Source organism: Lissotriton vulgaris, chromosome 8 (assembly GCF_964263255.1).
Source record: "Lissotriton vulgaris chromosome 8, aLisVul1.2, whole genome shotgun sequence".
NCBI lineage: Eukaryota > Metazoa > Chordata > Amphibia > Caudata > Salamandridae > Lissotriton > Lissotriton vulgaris.
The window spans coordinates 247559624-247578192 of record NC_141696.1 but is presented as its reverse complement, the minus strand read 5'-3'; positions in this window follow the sequence as shown (position 1 = coordinate 247578192).

The window sequence follows — 18569 nt, the reverse complement described above, 5'->3', positions numbered from 1 at the left end:
TTTCTTAACCAATAAAAATCAGGCTTTTAAAAAACTGAAACATGCATCCTAGCTTAGTGTAGAATGTTGTCGAACAACCAATCATTTCTTTTTTCAAAACTGCATGCAACCATTTTAGAAAAATCTTACTTTTCAAAACTGCCATTTCATTTACAGAGACCTTCAGAGTGCATCCAGATCTCTCTTCAAGATGTTTACAGTGTGGATTGTGGGACACAGCTATATTTTCTGGAGCCAAAGGTACGCACAACAGAAAAGAATACACAAAGACCTACTTTTACCAAATGTAGACATTAAATAGATTGGATAGAGAGGATTAAAGTGGCATCAATTGATGCCATTGGGGAAATCCTTTTTACATCTCCAACAATCTGACCTCATAATTGGCAATGACCTAGGCACTTTGACAGGGGTAGTTCTGGAAATGCTTATGAAGGACACCTTTCAACAATTGATGACACTGTTCCCCAAAACTGCCTTTGTATATTCATATATATGCCAAAGGCAGAAAGGGAAGTGGTCAAACCACTATTGTCCACAGATTGAAAAAGCTAGGAAGCATGTGAATAAACCTGTTTCTGCCTTTCTCCGAGACTATAGAATGGGGTCCATCTACCACAATAATCTACGTTTCAATATGGATGGCATCTATACAAGAGACAGTGTACATTTTACAAATGAGGGAAACAGAGTATTCCTCTTGAACTTTGGTACTTACTTGTAGGTACTAAATCATACCAATAAACACACAGGCTCTTTTTAGAGCCACCCAACATCTAAACACATACACTTCATAAATATCTGAAAAATATTCTTCTTTTTCTTCCTTCAGTACGCTTATGGGACGACTTGAAATCTACGCACCGTACGTCGTCCATACGTGCTTGGTACGCGTACGATAAATCTGCCATTAAAAAAATAGCCTTTATCACAAATTTTTTATAATCCCCGAGGACCCCATCTCCCGGGGCTCAAATGTAACGTTGCGGACCGTGGGAAGAGCCCCAAGGCCTCCACGGTCCCAGCCGGCTCCCCACTTCCTGCGGGAACCGGCATTGCTGTTCGTCACAGACAGCAGCTTACATGCTTACATTCTACTTTCAAAGATGATTTTATTAGTTATACATTTTATAAAATAATATAGTACTGCACGTTAAAGGAGAAAAGTCAGCACAATTATAATAGAAAAAAAAATAGAAAAAAAAATACTTCCACACTCAACAAACTCGTAAGCCGACTTCACAATTTAATTTAAAAGCACCCTACCACAACTAGTTTTTGAAACGCATTATACAATAAAATGCGTCACAAAATAGGCTACATACATGGTGACTGTATTGTAACATCACATAGAAAAAAGAAAGCCACTCTTACGCTACCAGGAAAACACATCACACTATAAAGCCCAAATTTCGCTTGTAGTGATTTCTTAGTTGCAAGTCTAGTTGTCGGATCGACACACACACTCCCTCATGACTGGTATACACCCACACCACACCCATTCAGCGTATCCGTCACTACACACATGACCATATGTATAAAAAAGACGGAGCACACGTGTTGTACGCCATTTTAGAGTTGTTCCCAAAGCACCCGAACAAGGGGCCCACTACCACATGCGTGGCCTCATTGCTCACTGAGTTAGTGGTGCCCGAAGCACTGAGCGGGTGAAGAACCTGCGATGATGATGTTGGGAGCACGAGTATGTCGTTAGCCATAGAGACATCAAGACTCGGTAGGATATGTGACACTTCTTTGTTAGAGGTCAGGACTACATCATGAAGAAGGTGTCTTTTCCACAAAAAGGTGAGCAGTGAGGCTTGAGTATGTATCGGAAGGAGTCAAAAGGTTGTAGCTGACTTCATTCAAAAATGCTTGTTTAAATTTTTTTCCCAATAGCAGTAACGTTTTTATAATCACTGAAATATCCGGAATATATTCACAATACAAACAGTTCGTAGAAATCTGACAATCAACGTCTATAAAAGCGCGATATTAACTAACTCCAAATTAATATAGCAACAATTACCAATCATAACATATTTCTTTTAATATCTTTTAGATGTACAGCTTCACAATGGATTATGTAACACGGACGACGGCAATAGCACAAGGTGAGCAAAGAAGATTGTTTCTGAAACAGCAACAAGTTATCTGTCAAAGGAGAGAATATGTAGTATGCAGCGGGCGCAAAAAAAACATTGGGCTAACGGGGCTTCAGGTAGGATGAGATAGCTTCCTGGGCCCACACACAGTCACACCCGAGTACGTCACAGGTCTTTCAAAGACATTTTGCTTGGTAATGAGGCTTTGATATCCCCCCCGCTTACAGCCCCTGAAGCTCCACTTTTCTTTTTGCTTGAACTAAAGCCCCCACCCCAAATTTTTTCTAGCCCCCCCCACCAACATTTTTGACTGTGGTTGCGCCTCTGGCTTCACGTACCCCTCCCCTGTCGTGTGTGTCTCTGCCACGTTTTAATGTCCTTTTTTCCCTTTCTCTTTCTTACTCTCTCACATCGTTTCTCTTTCTTTTTTAAAGATTTGGATGCTGCTGTCTCCACTCTGTTGTATACAACCTTATCTGAATTGAAATGATTAACTCTCTTGATTACAGTGAAGGCTTCTTCCACACGTAGAGCACCATCTTTCAATCACGCCAATGGCACTAGGTGACAAAGAATTTTGCTTCTGAAACAACAAATTATCTGTGAAAGGAGTGAGTGGGTAGTGTGCACCAGCTTCACTGTGTAAAATGTATAATTACCTCCGAGCAGTAGCAACAGATAAGTTACAACAGTCTGACAAACAGATCTACAAGCTTATTACGCCACTTTTCTGTCACTTTTAACATTGGAAGAGTGACACAAGCAGCTTGTAAATCTACGTCTGACTTTTCAAGAAAAAATCTCAACTTGAACGCAGCACTATAACAGAACTGAAATGTACTAGGCACACTGCACACGTAAAATTGTGGTGTTACCTTCATTTGTGAAAGGAGACAGTGCGTAGTGTGCAGCAGTTTCACTGTGTAAAATGTATAATTACCTCAGAGCAGTGACAACAGATAGGTTACAACATTCTGACAAACATCTACAAGCTTATTACACCACTTTTCTGTCACTTTTAACATTGGAAGAGTGACACAAGCAGCTTGTAAATCTACGTCTGACTTTTCAAGAAAAAATCTCAACTCCAGACTCTGCGAGACAGTTTTAATGTTGTTTTCTCTCTCTTTCTCTCTCTCACTCTCTGTGACATCATTTCTCTTTCTCGTTTAAACTCATAGAAAATGCTATCTGCTTTGACGTGTAGAAGCAAAGGTGTCTTTAAGTTGTGAATTCCACTGGCAGCAGTTTTTGGCCGCAGTGTTTAAAGAAGGGTAAGCACAGAGGCCTAAATATACAATGCCTTCATTACAATGCATTAGAAATAAGTCGGTGTATTTACAATCCCGTTGTGCCACTTTTGTGTCAGTAACACAGTAGGCACTTCCATATAGACACCACTTGAACGCAGCACTATAACAGAAGTAAAATGTACCAGGCACACTGCACACGTAAAATAGTACTGTTACCTTGACTTGTAATGCTTCAGCTCATTTACTCACATCTACATAATTCTAAACTCACATTTTCTTTTTGTTTTGCAGATTACCAATCGTACGTCTTTTGGAGTCCACTTCACAATTTGTTTATAATATTGTTTTTTTAAAGTTATTTTTCTAGTTGTTTATAATATAGTTATCATTAAGTTTTGTTTACAGTTATTCTTTTAGTAAAAGTTAATACAAAAATTACATACTTCTTTTTTTTGTGGGGGGTTGACGGTCCACAATAAAAATAATATTTATAATTTTGAAGTACTATAGTAAGATGTTGAAGAGTAGGATTGGAAAGTACTGAGTTATATTTTCTCTGGATGCACTACAACATGATAAAGAAATCAAACTATTACGAAACAATGTTTACCACATTTACAAACCTCCTGCGACATTTTCCCATGCAAACCTACACCCCTACAAAATTAAGGGGCCGATTATGATCGCGGACGGACTTGCGTCCGTCCGCGATCACTGAGGAGGAGGGAACGTCCGCATGAGCTGCGGCGTTCCCCCTGTGCGATTAGGATGTGACTGCCATCCTGGCTGTCACATCCTCTATTTTTAACATTGCGGCGGGTGAGGCTTCAAGCTGCACCTGCACACAATGTTAAAAATGCAGGCATTGCATTTGTATGCAGAAAGAGGCAGGCACCGTGCGGTGCCTGCCGCTTTCTGCATACAAATGCAGGGGGGTACCATAGGCACCCCCCATGTGCACCCCCCCTTCACCTAGGGGGCCCGCAACGGGCCCCCGCAGTGAAGTTACACATGCTTTTCCACGGCGGAAAAGCCGCTGGGGAAAAGCATGTTTCACATCCCATCCTAATCTGGCTGATGGTGTCTGAGAGACACCATCACCATATTAGAGCTTTTCCGCCGCGGTTGTAAGCCAACCGCGGCGGAAAAGCTGCGGACGGAAATCAGGACCCACCAGCCATCCTAATGTGGCGGTGGGTCTTTGGTGGGTCCGCAGAGGATTTTCCACATCCTCCGGCCCGGCGGTGGCTTCCGACGGCCCGGAGGATGCGGAAGATCCTCCATCGTAATAGACCCCTAAGTGTGTGGGCCTCAATGACGCCCCTCAAACCACGGAAACAATCCCCCCACAAAGACTTCTATATTGTATGAGAGGGGCTGCGTGCCCTCCGCCTGGTGCCCTAGAGTCCACCAAGCCCAGACCCGGTTCCTGCAGTGACCTGGGGGAAACAGCCATTACAACGTGGTCATAACCACGCGTGATCGTCACCACGAAGCCATTAGCACGCATATGGCTTTACCACACATGCTTTTACAACTAGTATGTATTTACCACGCATGATAAACGCATAATCTTAATTATGTCTTTGTGTTGACGAACACACGTTGTAATGGCTCTGGCTTACATCCTTCAAATTAGTTTTTAGGTATACATGTGACCAAGTCATAAGATCGGAGGCCAAGGACAAACACCTTGGTGTCTGTGCCAGGAAATTTCATGGATCAGGAGGTGTTGCCCTCAAATCAAAGGGGTTGTAGAAGAGGGGTAGCTTTGATCATGAGGCTAAATGCGGGGATCAAAGTGGAGAAGTGGGGTACTGACCAATCAGGGAGGTGGTTAACTGCAACTATTTCTACTAGTGGCACATTATTAGTATGTGCTGTTTATTACTGGCCAAATGTGGATAATCCAGGCCTTCTTTTGAATCTCCAGACTAGCCTGCTGGAGACATCTGCTCTGGTAATACTTGATGGAGACTTCAATTTAGTGTTTGACGCAAAATATAAGGTTCCGCCTAAAACCTTCTCCACACTTAAGATCTTGATTAAGGAGTTCAAGTTGTTGGATATATGGAGAGTAGATAAAGGAAATACCAGACAGTATTCCTTTTATAGCAAGAAAAATAGACAATATTCAAGAATTGACTACTTTTTAGTAGATCAGAGTCGGTTGTCGGATCTTAAGTCTATTGCCTATATTTCTATGGTTATATCAAATCATTCCGCACTAGAACTAAGGCTTCATCTTAAATCTGAAGGTTGTCAGAGGAGGTGGACTCTGGACAGGGCCTTATTATTAGAGGAGAGGGTAATGGCTGAGTTAGATGTGAAAATAGAATAGTTTATTAGGTTTAACGTGGCTTCTACCAGCAACCAGGTAGTGTGGTAGACCTTCAAAGCGTATTTGAGGGGGCTGCTGAGCTCCACACTGATCAATAGAAGCAGATCAGCTAAAAAAACAGATGCTGATAGCTTAAGGAGTATCAAGGAAAAGGAGAAGGAGCTGCAACAGGCAGCCCTTGTGTCTAAAAGCCTCATGCAAACATTAGAGAGGGAATTGGTCTCCCTGCAAGCCGATTTCCAAGCCAGAATGGATAAAGTTGTAAAGGAATGCCAGTAAATTACAGCACTTTGCCTATGCCGAAAAATGTGGCTTCTTGTTGGCCTGGAAATCTAGGGCAGATCGGGTCAGGAATCATATTAAGAACTTGGTTCAGAGAGGGTCTGGTGTCTTGCTGCGCGTAGATGATGAGATCAGGGGGGAGGCCAGATCCTTTATGTATGACCTATATAAGGAGGACACCGATTATAGTCCGGACACCGTAAAAGCATGGCTGAATCAGAGAGATCTCCCTCATTTGCCTGAGATTGACAGGACTTATCTATCTACGGGTATCTCAGATGGGGAGATCAGAGAACAACTTAAAAAGATGAATAGGGGCAAGGCTGCTGGGCCAGATGGGCTACCTGTTGAGATATATCTAGGTTTATCAGATAGGGGGAGTTCCGGTCCTGAAAACTCTCTTTAATAAAATATATCTGGACAAGGAAGCAATCCCTCCTTCATGGTTGGAGGCAACAGTATCTTTGATCATCCTTAAGCAGGATAAGGACCCCCAAAGAATTGAGGCATATAGGCCCATCTCTTTACTTAATTCAGATCTTAAGATTTTTTCGGGGATTCTGGCTACTAGGATGGCTAAGATTATCAAAACTATTATACATCCTGACCAGAGGGGGTTCATACCGGGTAGGCAGCTCAATGAGCTTACTTTTCAAGCCATAGGGACAATTGACTTAGTTATCGAGAAGAGGCTGCCGTTAACCCTGGTTGCGATCGATGCTACTAAGGCTTTTGACCAGGTCAGCTGGAATTATCTCTGGGAGACCATGCGTAGTTTTGGCTTCCCTGAGAATTTTATTGAGGCTGTCAGATCCCTGTATTCAAATCCACGCGCAAAAGTTCTGGTCAATGGCTCTCTTTTGGATTAGTTTGACATATCAAGAGGCACCAGACAGGGTTGTCCCCTATCACCTCTATTGTTTAATTTATATATTGAGCCTTTTGTTTGTTCCCTTAGAGAAGATCCTTTTATTTTGCCTTTTAAGATCGCCGACTTGGAACTTAAGTTTGCCCCGTTTTGTGGAAGATCTCCTAATGTATACATCTGACCGTGTCAAAGCTATACCCAGACTGTTCAAGCTAGCTGGGGAATTCGGCAAGGTCTCTGGCTAAAAGACTTAAATTATGAGCTGGAATTCCGTAAAAGCAGTACCCGGGGCAAAAGGTCAGATGCAATACTTGGGGATCCATTTAGCGCATAAGCTGATTGATACATCAAGAATCAGCTGGGAGAAGGTTTCCAAGGAAGTAGGCTGCTGACTGTCACGCTGGGCGAATTTACCTCTAAATATATACGGGAGGGTGAACCTAGTAAAAATGATTATTTTGCCTAGGCTCACGTTTTTGTTTAATTCAATTCCACTTTCCTTTAATGTTAAAGACCTTACTACTCTTCAGGGTAAAATGGGTCATTTATCTGGGCGACCAAGACCCCGAGAGTAGCCTGGAAGAAGCTTAGGAGAGAGCTGAAACTGGGAGGATTAGGTTTACCTGATTTGTTTGCCTATTGCCTTGCTTTTCATTTAAAAAATGTTAGAATATTAGCCAATACGGTTGATTCTTCCTCTATGGGTCCTTTGTTTCGGGCATTGTTGCATGATGTCCCTCAGGGACAGGAATTCTTCGTTTACAAATTTTGGGACCCCAAGTATTACAAAAAAGTTAGACTCAAGGTTCTATCCGCTGCATTAAGAAACTGGAGGAATGTTAGGAATGTATTGGGAATATCATATTATACATCACAGGCCCCAATTTGGGACTTCCCGGGTGCCCCGGAATGCCATCCGGACCAATTATCACAACCATTTAGATCAGCAGGTATTAGATGATGATGGTCGCTCCCTTCACTCCCAGCTATCACCTGGTATCGTTAGCTACGCTATTTATTGATCTGCTGCTCTCTAATCTGCTGGCTCCTATATTGCATAACGCTATAGCGCGATTACCATTGTTGAACATTAGAAGTATTTGTAGCGCTTTTAGGAGTTTTTAGCACTGTGCTCTGAATCGCGCACTTCCAGCGGTAGCGCTATTTGTGCTGCGTTATTTGAATGTGCATTGCCTGTATTTTAAATCGATAATTGTCGCGCTTGTCAGACACATTGTCTCAGCCATTATTTCATCTCTGTGCCTCAGCCTATCTCTAGTTTCGTTTTTCGCTGCCATTTTACTTGTTGTTGTGCCTCGGAGCCCGTCCTCCACAGCCCGCCGCGCCTCCCAGCTGACCCTCCCTCCCACAGACTGCATAGCCCGCTCCAACACCCGTAAGAGCTGTGACCGTCCTGACGCTTTCAGAAGCGGTCGCTCCTTTCACTCCCAGCTATCACCTGGTATCGTTAGCTAGCTATTTATTGATCTGCTGCTCTCTAATCTGCTGGCTCCTATATTGCATAACGCTATAGCGCGATTACCATTGTTGAACATTAGAAGTATTTGTGGCGCTTGTAGGAGTTTTTAGCACTGTGCTCTGAATCGCGCTCTTCCAGCGGTAGCGCTATTTGTGCTGCGTTATTTGAATGTGCATTGCCTGTATTTGAAATCGATAATTGTCGCGCTTGTCAGACACATTGTCTCAGCCATTATTTCATCTCTGTGCCCCAGCCTATCTCTAGTTTCGTTTTTCGCTGCCATTTTACTTGTTGTTGTGCCTCGGAGCCCGTCCTCGACAGCCCACCCCGCCTCCCAGCTGACCCTCCCTCGCCCCTCCCCTTCCACTATCTACATATGACAGATGCTCCCGCGCGCAGCGTTTACGCGCAGCGAGCGCGCCGAAGGTGCGCCAAAGGTAAGCCCGTCTACGCCCGTCTGCGCCTGGACCGCGCCCAGCGCCAGACCCCCTGGTCCTCGTAAAACCCACTCCGCCCGCATATCCTACGACGTCGCCACCCTCCTAGCCCTCAACCCCGGACGCACACCACAATGCTACGAAGCTGCCCCAGGACGTACCCACGGGCCCTTCGCCTGCCTCTCCTGCAAGTTCGCATGCATCAAGAGCCACACCAAATCCACTAACTCCAAACACACCTCCGACTCTAACCACCTGAAGTGCATCTTGCTGAACACCCGCTCGGTCCACAGAAACGCCACTGAACTCTGGGACCTACTCGACACTGCTTCACCGGACATCGCCTTCCTTACAGAAACATGGATGAATGCCTCATCAGCATCCGACATCGCCATAGCCATCCCGGACGCCTACAAGATCATCCGAAAAGACCGCACCAACCAAACAGGAGGAGGCATCGCCATCGTCCATAAGAACACCATCAGAATCACGACCAGTTTTGACAATAACCTTGCAACCGCCGAACACCTCTACTTCCAGATCCACACCGACCCAGGACCACACTTAGAGGCACCCTCATCTACAGACCACCAGGAACCCGCACACAATTCAACGAAGACATCACCGACTTCATCAGCCCACATGCCCTCACCTCCGAGAACTACATTCTACTGGGAGACCTCAACTTCCACCTGGAAAAGAAAAACGACAGCAACACCACGACCCTTCTGAACAACCTGGCCAATCTCGGACTCAAACAACTTGTTGACACCCCCACCCATGTAGCCGGACATACGCTCGACCCAATCTTCACCTCCAGCAAGTACATCTCCTTCGATCACACCACAGCTCCCCATTGGACGGACCACAGATGTGTTCACTTCAGCTACAAAACTACCTCACCCCACAACCCCCCACAACCCATTCCGCGAAGACACTGGAGCAAAATCACCACTGACCAACTCCTCACATCGCTCAAACAAAACCCTCCCGCCCTCTCATCGGACCCAAATCAAGCTGCCACCAAACTCAAGCAATGGATCACTCACAGCGTTAACAAATTAGCACCCTTGAAAAACCAGCAAACCAAACAGAGTAGCAAAAAGGCCCCCTGGTTCAACGATGACCTTAAGAAATCCTAGAAACTATGCCGTACTCTCGAAAAAACATGGAGAAAAAACCCAACCACTAAAACCTGACCACCTTCAAGACAGCCACCAGCAAACACCACCAATTGATCCGTTCCACCAAGAAATCAGCATTCAAAGATCGACTCGAAAACAACGCCCATAACAGCAAGGAACTATTCAACATCGTCAAAGAATTTACCAACCCCACCGCAGCATCAAACGACATTACTCCCTCCCAAGACCTCTGCGATTCGTTATCCTCTTTCTTCTACAGCAAAATAGCCGACATACATAACAGCTTTGAGAACATTTCCAATGAACAGTCCACTCTTCCCACCTCCGAACCCAAACCGCCCTCTAATATCCTTAGCGCCTGGAACCCAATCACCACCAAAGACACCATTCGCCTAATGAACTCCATCCATTCAGGCTCGCCAACCGACCCCTGTCCCCACCACATCTTCAACAAAGCAGACTCCATCATCGCACCCCATCTCCGTGATGTCATTAACTTCTCCTTCAACTCCGCTACCATCCCAGAAAGCTGGAAACACGCCGAACTCAGCGCCCTCCTGAAGAAACCCACAGCAGACCCCTCTGAACTTAAGAACTACCGCCCCATCTCCCTCCTCCCATTCCCTGCCAAAGTCATTGAGAAAGCCGTCAATAGCCAGCTCGCCGCCTTCCTTGAATCCAACAACTCCCTCGACATCTCACAGTCCGGCTTCCGAGCCAAACACAGCACCGAAACCGCCCTCATTGCAGCGACAGACGACATCCGAACGCTTCTGGACAACGGAGAAACAGTTGCCCTCATCCTACTCGACCTCTCCGCCGCCTTCGACACAGTCTGCCATAGCACCCTCATACAACGTCTCAGCAACATCGGCATACAGGGAAAAGCCTTGGACTGGATCATCTCGTTCCTCGCCGGGAGAACCCAGAGAGTCCGACTCCCCCCATTCAAATCAGAGGCCACCTAAGTCATCTGCGGAGTACCACAAGGATCATCACTCAGCCCCACCCTCTTCAACGTTTACATGAGTCCCCTCGCATCCATCACACGACAACACAACCTTAACATCATCTCCTATGCTGACGACACCCAGCTGATCCTTTCCCTCACCAAAGACCCTAACACCGCCAAAACCAATCTTCACGAAGGCATGAAAGAAGTAGCCAAATGGATGAAAAATAGCCGCCTAAAACTTAACTCAGACAAAACGGAAGTCCTCATCCTTGGATCATCCCCCTCTGCCTGGGACGACTCATGGTGGCCTTCGGCTCTGGGCAACACACCCACACCCACAGACCACGCACGTAACCTAGGCTTCATCCTAGACTCTTCCCTCTCGATGACCAGACAAGTCAACGCCGTCTCATCCTCTTGCTTCAACGTACTTCGTATGCTCAAGAAAATCTTTCGTTGGATCCCCACAGAAACAAGAAAGACTGTCACCCACGCACTGGTTACTAGCCGACTGGACTATGGAAACACCCTCTACGCCGGAACTACAGCCAAATTACAGAAAAAACTCCAACGCATCCAAAACGCATCAGCCAGACTCATACTGGACATCCCTCGCCAAGCTCACATTATCGGGCACCTGAAAGACCTCCACTGGCTTCCCGTCAACAAGAGAATAACGTTCCGCTTCCTCACCCACGCACACAAGGCCCTTTACAAACTAGGACCCGAATGCCTCAACACACGACTGTCCTTCTACACACCCACCCGCCAACTAAGATCCTCCAATCAAGCCCTCGCCACAGTTCCGCGCATCCATAGATCCACCATGGGCGGAAGATCCTTCTCCTACTTGGCGGCCAAGTCCTGGAATTCTCTCCCCACTCACCTCCGCCTTACGCAGAACCACATTTCCTTCAGAAAGGAACTTAAAACCTTGCTTTTCGATAAATAATGCACCCCCTCCCACAAACGCCTTGAGACCCTCTGGGTGAGTAGTGCGCTATACAAATTCTTGAACTTGAACTTGAACTTGAACCTCCAGGATGACACAGCTTATTAGTTGGGAGGTAATGTGCAGAACAACTAGTGAGACACTGACGAGGTTTAAGTTCTATCAATTGTCTACGTGGTGGTCTTTTCACAGTGGTGGAGTAATGAAGGGGCATATTATCAAGGACAGGCGATACATTATCGCCGCTTTTATCGGCAGGAAACTGCCAATAAAGCGGCGATAATGGCCTTGATAATATGCTCTATGAATTCCAATCGAAGCCCATGTTAGATGTGTTCACATCTAACATGGGCTTCGGTTGGAATTCATAGAGCATATTATCAAGGCCATTATCGCTGCTTTATCGGCAGTTTCCTGCCGATAAAAGCAGCAATAATGTATTGCCTGTCCTTGATAATATGCCCGAAGTTTCTAGTATAGCTGTGGACTCTATCTCCAGAATAGGACCATGGAAACGTGAGGTGTCCTTCTGGTATGGAGCATTTATAGAAACTGGGGACTGTCTAGACGTAGATTTGCTGAGGCGTTGGGGCAGTGTGTTTTCCGTAAACGGGGATGACTTGCGGAAACTCTGGTGTGACTCCTTCTCTATGTTGCAGGCAGTGGTTAAACCAGCCAACCTTCGAAGAAACCACTTATACACCGCCTAAAGGGTATATTGGACTCCAGGTAAATTGTCCAAAATGTCCACAACAACCTATAATTGCCCCAGATGTAAATACCCTGCTGCTGACGATCTGCATATGTTTATGGGTTGCCCGAAGATCGGCCACTTTTAGTTGGAGGTATGCGGTTTCCTGGAGGAAGTTCTGGGCCTGCAGATTGAAGTAAGTGCAATGTTAATATTTTTTAGTCTCTTGTCAGAGTATAGTCTGAATGCTCTTGCTTCGATATTTGCATTGTACGTAGTAATCATCGCAAGGAGGGAAATTTGTAGAGCTTGGAAGCTGGAGGCACCTCCCTCCTTTGCAGACTGCCTAAAGAACATTATTATGATAAGTCAATCGGATATGGCTTGTGATACCTCTAGCGTCGATAAGATCTGCGCAGGTCTAGAGACCTGGAAAGAGAAGTAATGAAGGGAGAGAAGTAAAACCAGTCCTATGATTATGCCGGGGGTCTGTCGGTCCGTTCCTCCCTAGTAACAAGTGGGCCCTCAGATGATGTGAACGGGAGTGGGACTAGGATACAGCCCTACCTCTGGAAGGACTATCTCTCCTTTAGGCTCACCATCAGGGCGGTCCCCAAGAACAAGCTTGGTTAAAGGAAGTGGAGAATTTTCCATCTTGAGAGTTTCCCGATGGCATGTATGAGGATAAAAAAAAAGAAAAAAAATTCAAATAATAAAAGAAAGAAAAACAATAAAAAGGAAATCTCATGGAGATAAGCGGAGGGTAAAATGAAAGTAACAGGTATAATAAAAATAACGGAGGAAAACTGCTAAAATGGCGGTGGACGTAGTATGTAATCAACGTTTGGTGCCTCAACACTACATTTTAAATAAATATAGATACAATATGTTTATTAATATATTACAAAAGTATAACAGAGGATGATACACACGGCCCGGGAAAAGAAAACGGCAAATTTAATACCTGAAATGAGGAGAGGTTTGCTTGGCGAACCTGAAGAAAAAAAAAAAAACGTGGGCTTGGAAACGAGGCTGCGCATGCATAGAGAGTACAACTGGTGCACAAAAATAACCCGGAAAGTTTTACAAACTATCATAGAAATATAGCTCTTTTTTTGACCAGTAAAGTTAGTTCTCAAAAAGAACTTTTTTTTTTTTTGCCCCAATGCCCCCACGATCCCAGATGGCTCCCCGCGTCCCTCGACAGCCCACATTGCTTTAACACAGACAGCAGCTTACATGCTGCTCTCTCTGACGAAAAACAATCTTCTTTCTTACTTGAAAGAGAGAGCAGATTAACTTGCTCTCTTTTGCAAGTAAGAAAGCGGTTTGCTATGGTAAAGTGGGAGCGGCGACGGTACCGCCCTACCATAGCAAACAGCAGTGTCTCGGAAGTACGCACCCGAGACACTGCAAGAGCCAACCCTGGGAGATGGTGGTCCCCAGGGCCATCAAGGGTTCCAGGAGGGGGGGCCGCGCGACCCCCTTCTAACATTAAGAAACCCCGGGGAGTGCAGGTACCCGGGGCTGGAAGGTCATTTGACATATTACTGCCCCAGGAAGGTGGCAGTCCCCGCGAAGTGTACGGGGAGAGAGAGAGGAAGAGCTGAAAATACACTTCACGAGACTGAGGGGAAGAGAACTGTAACCCCCCGCATACTTCAAAATAAAACAGAGATGTGGCTTTGCCCGGTGCTCGCGCACCTTACAAGCCCCCCATTATGGAAACCATTTCCCCCCCCGGGACCTAATGAATAAAACAGACTTTTTTTTTTTCCCTTTTCCACCGCGTACGTGTACCATACGCACCATACGTACCCCCCGATTTTTTATTTAAAAAAAAAAATGTGAGCCTAAAGATCCATGTACGACCCCCTGAGCAAGCCTAGAGGGTCAGGATGTTTCTACCTTGCCCCCTTTCCTTATTTCTCAACTTTGTTTTACTGTTTTCTTGTGACTCGCTTCTAGCGATGAACAAGATAGCTGCCAACACTTCCTGGTTTGGAGTGTTGACGCACAGTTGACAGCCAATCAGCATGCAGCTCGTGCTCGTAATTGTACGGATTTCCGTACGCGTGCTGTACTTCGTCTCTAGCTATTGCTATGATTTTACTTTTAATTTTCTCAGAAACTACTGAACAGTTTTACACCATTTAACAAAAAGCACAATCTGCGAACCAAACTCTACCTCTCTGCCAAATTTGGTGTAATTCCGTTCAGCCGTTCGGGCTGTAGCGCTGGCTAAAGGTCCATATGGAAAATTGCATGGGGAAAACATGTTTTGGGACGCCCCTTTTTTCTATGCCCCCACTTGGCGAATCACCCCCAAAGTTTCAGGGAAGGAGCAGAGCCGAGCAGGCCATTTTCCTGGAGAAATTCGCGAAGATTCGTCCGGCACCAAAGTTATTCCAAATAGAATGTTGTGGATTTCCTATGGAAAGTAGGTCCTAACTATAACTACCTACTGGCGACCGCCAGTAGGTAATATTTATATATATATATATATATATATATATATGCCACGAACTTCGCCAAATCCCCCAAGTCAGACTCCAAAGGAAATAACGAAACCGGACCCAAGTGGATGTTTTGCAAGTTGGTTTATTTCATCCTTAGTGCACGGAACACGCCGCCATGACGCGTTTCGGGACCTCAGCCCCTTGATCACATGACATGGTCGGTTACACCCCCATCATCTTTAAAGTGCCAATACACAGTCAGCTGACCCCACAGCCTGTGGAAATAAAAAACATACTTCAGCCTGGTTCAGTAGCGCTTACGTTTGACAGTATGATTGTGCATTTGACACCTCAACCACACTTAAATGGTAGTTCACCATATTGAAAACAATATATAATAACAAACAAAACAGATTTTAAAAGAGAATGTCCCTCTCGGCTTGTCTGTTCAATTTGATGTTCCACGTAATTCATCGTGATTCATTCCCAATAAATATATTGATTAAAATCTGTAACCAACAATTTTGTATACAGCACATTAAAATCATGTACAAAAATATATTATTAATTTTATAAATTTTCTTATTTTTTGTGCAAATCCGCTATGTATTCTTATTTTTTTATTATTATTATCTTATATATATATATACATATATACACATATATACACATGCATATACATATATACCTTTTAAATGTAGTTATGTATATGTATATATATACATATATATATATATATATATATATATATATATATATATATATATATATATATATATATATATGTATATATATACATATACATAACTACATTTAAAAGGTATATATGTATATGAAAAACAATAAAGAGACACCAAATTGCATTATACGAAGTCCTATATGTACATGTATGGATAAATATTTAGAAGCTCAGGCTTTCAAGTTTTGCTGCACATGAAGCTAACTTATTTAGTTATTTTTATTATTATTTGTTTGTCATTTTATGTTCTTTTTCATTTTATTTTGTGTGGTGTATGTAATTTAGTTTAGTGCAAAAATGGAAAATGTCAGGAAAATTATGTAAAACTTCTCAAAAAATGTATTGCTATATTCTTGCATGAAATGCATCCTTTCACAAAACAAATGCACAAAAAAGCACAGCTGCTGCAAATAATACCTTCTCACATTCTGATAATTTGCTTTGTACCACACAATAATATTGCAGCGCACGGCGGTGTAAAAGACTCAATTTAAGGAATTTCTCCTAACAAATGTTATGTGAATTATACAAGTGTAATTTAAATTGCACATAGGACTATTTCCTAGAGTGCAGGCTGGCTGCTAAGGCGCTATCTGTATGTGTGAGATCAGCTCGAGAGGGCCGCTGATTTGGTAAGTAGATGGGCTGTAGCAGACAGTGACACTGCAGCAGCCAATAGTGAAAGTCAATTAAGATGGATTCCAGTTTAAGAGGAATTTTCAACTGGCAGTCTAGTGAACTTGGTTGAGAGTTATAGACCTCTGCTAATGCCATCAATCCTGAACTGTGACACAGGCAGCTCTGCCAATGCAATTCTTTTCTGACCTGCATGAATGCCCTCTGTTTATAGTATAGATATAAATGGCTCTGCCAGTGCACATCGATCCAGCCCTAAGGCAGTGACACCCACGATCAGCTTTGCCAGTGCAGCTCAATTCAGAATGACACACATGCTGTCTATTCCAGTATATGTACATAGAGCATCACAATCATGACCTGCTGTACTGAGACCCATATGTTAATAACCCTCTGATCCAAAGGTCTTTAAACTGGTGGAGAGGCCTGTATTGTGATCAGCGGAATCATTTACTATGTCTAAGAAATAAGACAGTACTGAAGCGTGCACAGACAGATGATATTCTAGGGAAGAAATTTTTTTTAGAATGCATTTTTGTCCAAGTATTACTGTCATATACAGAAAGTATACTATAGTATAGTAAACAGTATAGTAAACAGTGAGCCATACAGGTTGAAACAGCCCATGGCATAGGTCCAATACCATGAGAAATAACCAGGATGGAATCTGGAACAACAGAGAGCATATAACACATTATTCCTACAAGCAATGATCTGACCTGAGGTTTTGACAAAAGCAGTGGCCAAAAAACACACGATAGTCACAACAGAGACAGAACAGCATTGTTTGTGGTGCAGCAATGGTCATGAGGTGGAGAGTGTTGGTGTGTGCTATGTATTGGTAAATAAACAGAGTATTGGCTCAGCATCCTCAAGAGATAAATATATAAAAAGTGGAGCAATAAACTAGTCAACCTGGCACTAATCCTGGAGGGCAAGAGAATGCGTATAAAATGCATTTTAGCACTGGCATGTTAGCCAGCGACCAGCATCGGGTCTATTGAGCCAGGGGACACAGGGCACTTGGAGGGCATGTTCTGAGCTGTATTTGAGCCCTCGATGTGTGAAGGTTTGCGGGTATCAGCAGAACTGGGTTTTTAGAGAGGGTCATAGGAAATCTGCCCCTGGGAAGGTTGCTGTCCTCAGGAGGCTGCTTTTCTGAGGGTGGCAGGAGGTGTCGAGGCCCAGGAGTTTTCGGGTACGATGAAGGACCCCTTGAGAGTTTAAGGGGGAGGCAGCCCCCCTCTGCGCCATGACTCTTGTTTCTAATCAGCCTTTCGCGCTCAGAGATTAAGAGGAGACAGTAAAGAGGAGGGTGAGGGAGAAAGGTGTGTACATTTGAATGGAGAAACTCTCAGCCCTCAAAGCGCTCCCGGGCAATATACCCCCACCCAGACCCCCCACCCGCCAGAAGCAGCTGCAAGTTAACCAAGTTCATCTGCCGGCATATGAATGAGGATGAGAGGCCCCACCCCAGCAGGAGAGTCCCACAGAGCCACAACTTCCCGCCTCCAGTCACTGGCCATCAAGGCTCATCACATGCCACAAGGACTCTCCTGGGACCAGCATCCCGGGGAGGCTTCTTTTGCAAATGTGCCCCCTCCCCGAAGTCTGGTGATGATGTTAGGTTCAAGAGGCCTGAGCAATGGGGTGGGTAGTGATAATATGCAGTAGTCGCAGAGAGAGACACTCACAAGAGGGACTACACCAAGAGGTGGACTGCACACACCTATGGACCTGCTATAATTAATACCGCTGGCGGCACTAGGCGCTAAACATGAATCTCTGACAGAATATCGAGGGACAGGATATCGACAGACAAAATATCAACGCTGGAATATCGAAGGCAAGTATATCGACACCCTATCTACAACATGGTAAGTACAAAAATATCGAAACGAAAATATCGATTTTAAAAAAATCGTAATTAAATATATTGGGTTTTTTTGTTATTAAAAAAAGAAATATAAAGTAAATAATGCTTTTATATAATTTAAACTTATGTAAAAATATTTTAGTATGTTTAAAATGAATAAATAATACATATTTAATGTTAAACATTTAATTAAAATTAAACATACAATATGTAATATATATTTAATTAATTATAATATTTATTATTTTTTAATTAATTTACAAAATATTAACAAATACTATAAATTACAAATACATCAACACTCATAAAATAATTACATAAATAATAATAAATATGTATATTAAATACAT